This window comes from Pseudophryne corroboree, chromosome 1, assembly GCF_028390025.1.
Source record: "Pseudophryne corroboree isolate aPseCor3 chromosome 1, aPseCor3.hap2, whole genome shotgun sequence".
NCBI classification, from domain to species: Eukaryota; Metazoa; Chordata; class Amphibia; order Anura; family Myobatrachidae; genus Pseudophryne; species Pseudophryne corroboree.
Window position 1 is genome coordinate 427,040,331 of NC_086444.1, and position 12,130 is coordinate 427,052,460.

General features: G+C 48.9%; 1 protein-coding gene across 2 annotated transcripts in view; it reads right to left on the bottom strand.

The window, feature by feature from the left end:
- The window catches only part of HNRNPC (heterogeneous nuclear ribonucleoprotein C), a 37,827-nt gene extending 26,057 nt beyond the window's left edge, over window positions 1-11,770 (bottom strand). For both annotated transcript variants that reach the window (XM_063913443.1, XM_063913442.1), the window contains exon 1: window positions 11,549-11,770. The gene's annotated coding sequence lies outside the window, so the exon portion shown is untranslated. The remainder of the gene's footprint in view (window positions 1-11,548) is intronic.
- Window positions 11,771-12,130: the final 360 nt, after the last annotated feature.

The following is a 12,130-nucleotide window of genomic DNA, read 5'->3' on the forward strand; positions in this document are numbered from 1 at the left end:
GTCCGTGGCTTGCGTACGAACTGTACGTGATGACGAACAGTTTGTGTGGTATGTTCAGGCAGGTAAATCCGTGTAATCACGGAATTATCCCTATGCATGAGTCCGTTGTTACGGAATGAGGCTTGATATCTCTAGGTTAACAATCTAACCGTGCTGAACGACACCCTTGTACGTTAGTAAGGGCCGTTGCATGACGAAGTTTTGAGACGGAGCTTTAATGAGCAGATCTGCAAAACACTGAACTGTTATCACTTCCAGGGATGAGCTATCACGATAGCCATTACTTGTGACAACCCTAGGCGTCATACGAAGCCAAAGCGGTAGCGCTCGAAAGCGAGAATGGTTTTTACTGCCAACTTAAGTAGGCCTGATGCGTCTAAGTACCTATTCTTGTTGAAATCCAGAATCACTGTGATTTTCAATCTGTAGTCATCAACTGCAGGTATTCATGAATGTGTAGTATAAGCGTCGCCCTGATTGACCTGAAGGGTCAGTATCGGACTGACAGATTCAGCCAGCTTTGGAACTACCCCAAACTGGAATAATGACCGTGACTCAGTTGTTGACTGCAGTCAAAGTGCTCAATCTACTAGAGCTTGTATGGCGGTGTGCAGAACCGCGATTTTATCTTCTGACCCAGGCAGATCTTGCAAATTGCAATGGTGGAAAACAATCAACCTTTGTCTGATAAACTGCGAACCCAAAAATTGCGGATCCCCCAACTGTGGATGCCCACAACTGACGATCGGCGATGGCCTGGAAACTCATTCTAGCCCTGGCTTTTCAGTGGCTTAGCTGTAAACGCCACTGAAACCCTGGTTAAAGATGCCTGGAAGTAGGTGGCAGCCTTTAACCGTATATTGACGACAATCAGACAATTAGAGGTTATCAAAAACCACGTTCACTACCACCTGACCCGTCTGTGGCTGTTCCTGTAGCACGGCCCCGAAAGGACCGAGATGTAAAAACCATATCCTGAATCTATTTATTTAGGAATTTGTCCAAGACAGGACGAAACATGTGGGCAGCGTAAGGTAATGTTTCTATTCTCGTTTAGAAACGGACACCGTCCTGTTAAGCACGTAGCGAAAAAACACGTTGTGCCGCACTAGTGAAACTGAAAAGCGAGAACTAAACTGGCTGACATCCACAGAAACTGTCCCTAGATATTGAGCAGATTCACAAGTGTGATCAGCGAGAAGCGTAAGGTGTGCTTCTTGTAGGGCAAACGTGAACTGTTTTGCCATGCAACCACTGCCCTGTTAAGCCGAAAGCGGGCCCAAACCAGGTTAAACAACAGCCCTACTGCTGTAAACTGTAGGACACACTGCGACGGGTATCTCTGAAACTGTCAAATTAGAAAACAATAATATCAATTGTTCACAGTCAGTATATACGCCAGCCTCCCCCCAACGAGGAACGGCAATAGTGCGTATGTGCAGTCTTATTTGTCCGACGGACTCTGCAGCGAAGCTGCTATGTCTTAGCCTTACTCCTTATGTACACGGACAAACAAGTACAGAAGGATAGACCAGTACCGTGACTTAGTACCACGTAAATAAAGTGTGTATAAATCTACATTACAACACACGTGTTCATCTTGTGCTGTACAAAAGCAAGAAAATAAAATTCCTAACAACACCCCGGCTCCTCTAGAGGCCGAGTGTTGTAGGGCAGCAACTTCCTGGGAAGAACCAGGAAGTAATGTTAAAATACTGTCCGGCCATGTGCTTGCTTAGTGCAAGATTGCTGATACACCAAGTTCCATATTATATTTATATATATATATATATATATATATATATATATATATTTACACACTGATAGTATACAGTGTCTGTGTATATACATGTGCATGTATTACTATATATATATATATATATATATATATATATATATATATACATACATACACACACACACACACACACACACACACACACACACAACAGTTATATTGTATATGTAACAGACTGATATTGGCCACAGGCTTAAAATTCCTGATGATTTTGCTGCCTAAACGCAGCTTAGTTATTGGACCTCCCTGCGGGCTTCCTCCCCCCCTCTCTCTCCTGCAGAAGAGTCTTATTTGCAGGTGCAGCCTTTATTATGGCTGCCGATTTCCCCCACACTGCTCCCCCCCCGTTGTTCAGCAGACGGGAGACGGGGAGTGCAAGTCTTACCGCGGCCGTGTGAAGGACTGCACGTCGGAGATAGGTGAGCGGCTGCCAGAGCGGGCCGCGGCAGCAGCTGTCCGCGGTCAGCTCGGCCGCACACCCCATCAGAGCCGTACCAGGGTAGGGAGGAGGACGGATTGCGCGGACACTGGCGAGACGGGAAGCGCCGAGCGTTCCGGCGGTAATGGCGGGAGCTGCTCGCTAGCTACCCCTGCAAGCGTCCAGCGGCGCCGGGTGACCCAGGAAGCGTCGAGCGGCCTGCGCAGTGCCGGGGTTTGCTCGCCCTGTGCAAGTGGAGAATTATCAAGGGGTTTTACTAGTGGCAGGCAGCAGGGGAACGTCATTAAAGTATATAAATACACACAGTCCCCACATAATGGGCGGCAGCGTGAGCTGACCGCCCGCAATAGACAGAAAAAAAATAAGTAAGTGAGCGGCGGCAGTGAGAGCTGCCTACCGCTCAGTACCTGCACCACCTGCGGAGGCCATGACGGGACCTTTCTGTAAGCGCCGTACTGCGTCCTTGTGCAGCCCGTGGCTGCAATCAGCTGCGCTGATTTTAGTCAATGGCGGGGCCCTTTGTATGAGCGCCGGCAGACCATCTGCTGCTAATGCAGCACCAATGATCCCTAACCCGAACTTCTCTGATAAGTTGGGAAGGGATCAGGTAGAAAAACGAAAAAATAAGAATTTACTTACCGATAATTCTATTTCTCGTAGTCCGTAGTGGATGCTGGGGACTCCGTAAGGACCATGGGGAATAGCGGCTCCGCAGGAGACTGGGCACATCTAAAGAAAGCTTTAGGATCACCTGGTGTGCACTGGCTCCTCCCCCTATGACCCTCCTCCAAGCCTCAGTTAGGATACTGTGCCCGGACGAGCGTACACAATAAGGAAGGATTTTGAATCCCGGGTAAGACTCATACCAGCCACACCAATCACACTGTACAACTTGTGATCTGAACCCAGTTAACAGTATGATAATAGAGGAGCCTCTAGAAAAGATGGCTCACTACAACAATAACCCGAATTTTTTGGTAACAATAATTATGTACCAGTATTGCAGACAATCCGCACTTGGGATGGGCGCCCAGCATCCACTACGGACTACGAGAAATAGAATTATCGGTAAGTAAATTCTTATTTTCTCTGACGTCCTAGTGGATGCTGGGGACTCCGTAAGGACCATGGGGATTATACCAAAGCTCCCAAACGGGCGGGAGAGTGCGGATGACTCTGCAGCACCGAATGAGAGAACTCCAGGTCCTCTTTAGCCAGGGTATCAAATTTGTAGAATTTTACAAACGTATTTGCTCCTGACCAAGTAACTGCTCGGCAAAGTTGTAAAGCCGAGACCCCTCGGGCAGCTGCCCAAGATGAGCCCACCTTCCTTGTGGAGTGGGCATTTTAAGATTTTTGGCTGTGGCAGGCCTGCCACAGAATGTGCAAGCTGAATTGTACTACAAATCCAACGAGCAATCGTCTGCTTAGAAGCAGGAGCACCCAGTTTGTTGGGTGCATACAGGATAAACAGCGAGTCAGATTTTCTGACTCCAGCCGTCCTGGAAACATGTATTTTCAGGGTCCTGACCACGTCAAGCAACTTGGAATCCTCCAAGTCCTTAGTAGCCGCAGGCACCACAATAGGTTGGTTCATGTGAAATGCAGAAACCACCTTAGGTAGAAAATTTGAGGACGAGTCCTCAATTCTGCCCTTTCAGAATGAATATTAAGTAAGGGCTTTTATATGATAAAGCCGCCAATTCTGACACACGCCTGGCTGAAACCAGGGATAACTCGTCACTTCCATGTGAGATATTTTAAGTATACAGTGGTGAGTGGTTCAAACCAATGTGACTTTAGGAAACTCAACACAACATTGAGATCCCCAAGGTGCCACTGGAGGCACAAAAGGAGACTGTATATGCAGCACCCCTTTTACAAATGTCTGAACTTCAGGCACTGAAGCCAGTTCTTTTTGGAAGAAAATCGACAGGGCCGAAATTTGAACCTTAATGGACCCTAATTTTAGGCCCATAGACAGTCCTGTTTGCAGGAAATGGAGGAAACGACCCAGTTGAAATTCCTCTGTAGGGGCCTTCTTGGCCTCACCCCACGCAACATATTTTCGCCAAATGCGGTGATAATGTTTTGCGGTTACGTCTTTCCTGGCCTTGACCAGGGTAGGGATCTTCAGGATCCGGCATTCAACCGCCATGCCGTCAAACGCAGCCGCGGTAAGTCTTGGAACAGACAAGGCCCTTGCTGGAGCAGGTCCTTTCTTAGAGGTAGAGGCCACGGTTCGTCCGTGAGCATCTCTTGAAGTTCCGGATACCAAGTCCTTCTTGGCCAATCCGGAACCACGAGTATAGTTCTAACTCCTCTCCTTCTTATGATTCTCAGTACTTTTGGTATGAGGGGCAGAGGAGGGAACACATACACTGACTGGTACACCCACGGTGTTACCAGAGCGTCCACCGTTATTGCCTGAGGGTCCCTTGACCTGGCGCAATATCTGTCTAGTTTTTTGTTTAGACGGGACGCCATTATGTCCACCTTTTGTTTTTCCCAACGGTTTACAATCAGGTGGAAGACTTCTGGGTGAAGTCCCCACTCTCCCGGGTGAAGGTCGTGTCTGCTGAGGAAGTCTGCTTCCCAGTTGTCCACTCCCGGAATGAACACTGCTGACAGTGCTATCACATGATTTTCCGCCCAGCTAAAATCCTTGCAGCTTCTGCCATTGCCCTCCTGCTTCTCGTGCCGCCCTGTCTGTTTACGTGGGCGACTGACGTGATGTTGTCCGATTGGATCAATACCGCCTGACCCTGAAGCAGGGGTTTCACTTGACTTAGGGCATTGTAAATGGCCCTTAGTTCCAGAATGTTTATATGAAGAGATGTCTCCAGGCTTGACCATAAGCCCTGGAAATTCCTTCCCTGTGTGACTGCTCCCCAGCCTCGCAGGCTGGCATCCGTGGCCACCAGGACCCAGTCCCGAATGCCGAATCTGCGGCCCTCTAGAAGATGAGCACTCTGCAACCACCACAGGAGGGATACCCTTGTCCCTGGTGACAGGGTTATCCGCTGAAGCATCTGAAGATGCGACCCGGACCATTTGTCCAGAAGGTTCCACTGTGCGTGGAATCTGCCGAATGGGATTGCTTCGTAGGAAGCCACCATTTTTACCCAGAACCCTTGTGCATTGATGCACTGAGACTTGGTTCGGTTTTAGGAGGTTCCTGACTAGCTCGGATAACTCCCTGGCTTTCTCCTCCGGGAGAAGCACCTTCTTTCTGGACTATGTCCAGAATCATCCCTAGGAACAGAAGACAAGTCGTCGGAATCAGCTGCGATTTTGGAATATTGAAAATCCAATCGTGCTGCCGCAACACTACCTGATATAGTGCTACACCGATCTCCAACTGTTCCCTGGATCTTACCTTTATCAGGGAATCGTCCAAGTAAAGGATAACTAAAATTCCCTTCCTTCGAAGGAATATCATCATTTCGGTCATTACTTCAGTAAAGACCCGGGGTGCCGTGGACCATCCCTACGGCAGCGTCCGAACTGATACAGTTCTGTACCATAACCTGAAATACCCTTGGTGAGAAGGGTAAATTTTGACATGAAGGTAAGCATCCTTGATGTCCCGAGACATCATGTAGTCCCCTTCTTCCAGGTTTGCAATCACTGCTCTGAGTGACTCAATTTTGAATTTGAACCTCTGTATGCAAGTGTTCAAAGATTTTAGATTTTAAAATCGGTCTCACCGAGCCGTCTGGCTTCGGTACCACAATAGTGTGGAATAATACCCCGTTCCCTGTTGCAGGAGGGGTACCTTGATTATCACCTGCTGGGAATACAGCTTGTGAATGGCTTCCAAAACTGCCTCCCTGTCAGCGGGAGACGTCGGTAAAACAGACTTTTGGAAACGGCGAGGGGAATACGTCTCGAATTCCAATTTGTACCCCTGAAATATTATCTGAAGGATCCAGGGGTCTACTTGCGAGTGAGCCCACTGCGCACTGAAATTCATTGAGAACGGGACCCCACCGTGCCTGAACTTGTAAAGCCCTAGCGTCATACTGAGGGCTTGGCAGAGGCGGAAAAGGGTTTCTGTTCCTTGGAACTGGCTGATCTCTGCAGCCATTTTCCTCTCCCTCTGTCACGAGCAGAAAAGAGGAACCCTTTTGTCCGCTTGCCAACCAGGACTGCGCCTGATAATACGGCGTCTTATTTTGAGAGGCGACCTGGGGTACATCCCCTCTTTTAAGGCAATACTTCCAAATGCCGTTTGGAATCCGCATCACCTGACCCCTTTACTGGAATAATTGGACAACGCACTTATACTTGATGCCAGTCGGCAAATATTCCGCTGTGCATCATGCATATATAGAAATGCATCTTTTAATTGCTCTATAGGCAATAATATACTGTCCTTATCTAGGATGATATATTTCCAGTCAGGGAATCCGACCACGCCAACCCAGCACTGCACATCCAGGCTGAGGCGATTGCTGGTCGCAGTATAACACCAGTATGTGTGTAAATACATTTTAGGATACGCTCCTGCTTTCTATCAGCAGGATCCTTAAGGGCGGCCATCTCAGGAGAGGGTAGAGCCCTTGTTTTTACAAGCGTGTGAGCGCTTTATCCACCCTAGGGGGTGTTTCCCAACGCACCCTAACCTCTGGCGGGAAAAGGTATACTGCCAATAACTTTTTAGAAATTATCAATTGTTATCGGGGGGAAACCCACGCATCATCACACACCTCATTTTATTTCTCAGATTCAGGAAAACTACAGGAAGTTTTTCCTCACCAAACATAATACCCCTTTTTTTGGTGGTATTCATATTATCAGAAAAGTGTAAACTTTTTCCATTGCCTCAATCATGCAATGTGTGGCCCTATTGGAAATCACGGTTGTCTCTTCACCGTCGACACAGGAGTCAGTACCCTTGTCGGCGTCTGTATCTGAGGTAACGGGCGCTTTAGGGCCCCTGTATGAGACGTCTGGACATGCACAAGCTGAGTAGCCGGCTGTCTTATGTCAACCACTGTCTTTTATACAAAGCTGACACTGTCACGCAATTTCAACAGTACATCCACTCAGGTGTCGACCCCCTAGGGGGTGACAACACTATTTCAGACACTCTACTCCGTCTCCTCCTCATTTTTCTACTCATACATGTCGACACCAACGTACCGACACACAGCACACACACAGGGAATGCTCTGATAGAGGACAGGACCCCACTAGCCCTTTGGGGAGACAGAGGGAGAGTTTGCCAGCACACACCAGAGCGCTATATATATATATATACACAGGGATAACCTTATATAAGTGTTTTTCCCTTTATAGCTGCTGTATTGTTATATACTGCGCCTAATTTGTGCCCCCCTCTCTTTTTTAACCCCTTTCTGTAGTGTAGTGACTGCAGGGGAGAGCCAGGGAGCTTCCCTCCAACTGAGTTTTGAGGGAAAATGGCGCCAGTGTGCTGAGGAGATAGGCTTCGCCCCTTTCTCGGCGTCCTTATCATCCTTTTTCTGTATGTTTTGGCAGGGGTTAAATGCATCCATATAGCCCAGGAGTTATATGTGATGCATTTATTTTAGCCATATAAGGTTTTTTTTTATCGATTTATTGCGTCTCAGGGCGCTGCCCCCCCCAGCGCCCTGCACCCTCAGTGACCGGAGTGTGAAGTGTGCTGAGAGCAATGGCGCACAGCTGCGGTGCTGTGCGCTACCTTATCTGAAGACAGGATCGTCTTCTGCCGCCGATTTTTCCGGACCTCTTCGCTCTTCTGGCTCTGTAAGGGGGACGGCGGCGCGGCTCCGGTGACCCATCCAGGCTGAACCTGTGATCGTCCCTCTGGAGCTAATGTCCAGTAGCCTAAGAAGCCCAAACCACTCTGCACGCAGGTGAGTTCGCTTCTTCTCCCCTTAGTCCCTCGATGCAGTGAGCCTGTTGCCAGCAGGTCTCACTGAAAATATAAACCTAAACTAAAACTTTCACAAAGAGCTCAGGAGAGCCCCTAGTATGCACCCTTCTCGTCGGGCACAGAAATCTAACTGAGGCTTGGAGGAGGGTCATAGGGGGAGGAGCCAGTGCACACCAGGTGATCCTAAAGCTTTCTTTAGATGTGCCCAGTCTCCTGCGGAGCCGCTATTCCCCATGGTCCTTACAGAGTCCCCAGCATCCACTAGGACGTCAGAGAAATAATCTTGTTTGAAATAATCTTGCTTGAAGAATCGCAGGACATTCAGTCCTCAGTACCTTCCGCTAGAGGTACAGAAAAATACTGAAGGCTCTATGGGATTATGGAGGGGATGGCCAGTTACTAATTTAGAAATTTAAATATGTGCCATTTCCGGCTACGCCCAGTCCATAACCCAAGAGTACTCCAGTGACCCCTAGTGGATGAAAAAGAAATTCGACTTACCAGCCGTAGCAGTAGAGACAAGGTCCGAGAGGCCGTCTCCAAACAACTCCTCCCCTTTGTAAGGCAAGGACTCCATATGCCGCTTTGAATCGGCGTCTCCCGTCCACTGTCGGGTCCACAAGAGCCGCCTAGCAGGAATAGACATAGCGCTTATTCTGGAGCTTAATAAACAAATGTCTCTTTGAGCATCTCTCATATACAAGGCAGCATCTCTGATATGCTCTATGGTCATTAAAATGGCATCCCTATCTAAGGTGTCAATCTCTGTAGATAAGGAATCTGCCCATGCCACAACAGCACTACAAACCCAGGCCGACGCCATAGCCGATCTAACAATAGTACCTAAATGAGTAAATGTGCTTCATGGTAATTTCCTCACTGCGATCAGCAGGATCCTTGAGGGAAGCCGTATCCTGAGAAGGCAGTGCCACCTTTTTGGATAAGCGTGTCAGCGCCTTGTCTTAGGCGAAGATTCCCATCGTATCCTATCCCGTTTGTGGAAAAGGATACGCCATAAGAATCCTTTTGGGAACTTGTGGTCTCCTATCTGGAGATTCCCAAGCCTTTTCGCACAATTCGCACAGCTCAAATGAGGACAGAAAGGTGACCTCAGGCTTTTTCCCTTTATACATGTGTACCCTCGTGTCAGGGACAGGGGGTTCCTCAGTAATATGCAAAACCTCTTTAATGGCAATAATCATGTACCGAATACCTTTTGCCACCCTAGGCTGTAATTTTGCATCTTCATAGTCGACACTAGAGTCAGTATCCGCGTCGGTATCTGTGTCATCGATCTGGGATATGGTGCGCTTCTGAGACCCTGAAGGTCCTGGCGCCACAGGGACAGGCATGGTCTGGCTACCTGACTGATCCCTAGCTTCAGCCTTGTCTAACCTTTTATGCAATAGATTGACATTTGCATTTAAGACATTCAGCATATCCACCCATTCCGGTGTCGGCGTTGCCGACATGACATTCAAGCACTCCCCCTCCACATTAAGCGAGCCTTCCTCGTCCAACATGTCGACACACGCGTACCGACACACTTCACACACACAGGGAAACTCTTTTCTGAAGACAGTATCCCCTAAGGCCCTTTGGAGAGAGAGAGAGAGAATGAGAATGCCAGCACACACCCCAGCGCTATACCCCTGGAAAAAAAAACACAGAATGCCCTTTTCCAGAAGCGCTGAGTAGTAATAAAAAGCCAATTATGTGCCCCCCCCCCCCGCTTCAAACCCCCTTTCACCGTGTGTAAAGCAGGGGAGAGTCCGGGGAGCTTCCTCTCAGCTGTGCTGTGGAGAGAAAATGGCGCTGGTGAGTGCTGAGGGAGAAGTCCCGCCCCCTCGGCGGCGGGCTTCTGTCCCGCTCAAAGTTATTAAAAAATGGCGGGGGCTCTTATATACATGTACAGTGCCCACCTGTACATGTATATTGTCTTTTGCCATAAGAGAGGTGTTATATTGCTGCCCAGGGCGCCCCCCCTGCGCCCTTACAGTGACCGGAGTGTGTGAGGTGTATGGGAGCAATGACGCACAGCTACAGTGCTGTGCGTTACCTCAGTGAAGCTCTGAAGGCTTCTGCCGCCTGAGACGTCTTCTGATTTCTTCTGGCTCTGCGAGGAGAACGGCGGCGCGGCTCGGGGAGTGAACGCCCAGGACGAACCTGTGTTCACCCCCTCTGGAGTTAATGGTGTCCAGTAGCCGAGGAAGCAGAGCCTATCATTTAAGAAGGTCTGTCCCTCTCTCCTCAGTCCCTCGATGCAGGGAGCCTGTTGCCAGCAGTGCTCCCTGTAAAAATATAGAAAAAATCCAAACAAAAATGCTTTCTAGGCAGAGAACTCAGGGGAGCTCCCTGCAGTGCACCAATTTCCCTCCGGGCACAGTGTAAAACCGAGGTCTGGAGGAGGGGCATAGAGGGAGGAGCCAGTGCACACCCAGAATCCAAAGCTTTCTTAAAGTGCCCTATCTCCTGCGGAGCCCGTCTATTCCCCATGGTCCTTACGGAGTCCCAGCATCCTCAAGGACGATAGAGAAAAGGGGATGCAGTCCCGACGGCATCACTATTAGGGACAGTGCTGCGCGCCCCCCCAAGATCTGCCTTTAACGTGAACCTATTTAGGCGGCTGCTGCACGGCAATGGCCTCTTGGTTGGAGCTGAAGCAGCCGGTTTGCATGACCACATGGGCCATGCAACTGCTGATGGTGTTGCAGGTGATCAGATGCTGCAGACCATTTACTTTTTAAGGTCAGCCATATGTGGACCGTGAAGTACAGTATATCAGGTTGCCTATCGCTGCAGTACAAGTTACACTCCCCACCCCGCCGCTAAAAAGTACCTCTCTACTGTATCTCAGCCCCCATCCCTGCCACAATATGCAAACATCACAATCTGTGGCGCCAATACACTTTCAGCTCTGCTTTCCCGCAGCTTCCATTTGCTAATTCTCAATATTTTTGAACTGACATTATCTGGGTCAACTGTATGATAGCTAAATAAAATGCTATTTTTGTAACACGTTTATGCTACACAGTAACTAAGGAAGCATAGATGGAACAATTATATAAACCTGCTTAATCGGAAACGCATAGAAAAAATTTCCTCGAATTTTCTCAGAGGACATTCAGATCTGCCAAAGAAACCTAAAAATAGAGCCGGATTCGCTCCGATCAGCAGGCGTGGGCACAGGGAGCCACAGACGTGGCTATCATCAAATGTGTGCGCTTATGCACTGTACATCTGCCGCCACATCATAAGTGTCCGCCATACCCATTACTTCGTCTACATGCTACGTATACAGCATCGACACGCCAACATGATCGTACTGCAAATCCGGCAATACACACGATGCGCCGCAGCCTCGCAGGCCCTGGTGCGGCCTAATCATTGGGGCCATTTTCAGACACACAAGACGTCGATGACTCACCTCTTTTCTTCGAGCGATTGAGCTGCGGCGAGCTGTGGGCTCTACGGGTCGAGGATAATTGCGGAAAATCTCGGAAAATCTACGGACAGAGGTAAGTAACCCGAGTTGAAAGCGATAGGAAGGCGAAGCTCTGCTGTTCTAGCACAAAATGGCGACGTCTCAACCTCTTCCTCACTACGCAGCTCGGCAAACGAGAGACGCAATGAAAGGCGAACGTTTATTCAATAGCAATTGGACAACAAGGACGCCAATCAAAGCTTGAACGTTAGCGTCACACCAATGGGAGGCTACAGGCGGGAATTACTTCTACAACCGTCATCTTGGAAATAAAGACGACCAATACAGACAACGTACAACGGCTTATGCTTCTTTTTGTCTCAGATCCCCGAAGCGCGTCATGGGAGGCCGGGAGTTGCCATAGAGCTGGCAGTGTGGGGGCGTGTAGGTTGATTGGTCTCATACACTACAGCGCGAAGAGAATCTAGACGCTACCCATACACTACGCTCACTAGTGGCTGATTACCAGCTTCCCCTGACTTTAAAGCACAGTCTGTTTTTTGAAAATGTGTCCATGTAGTGACA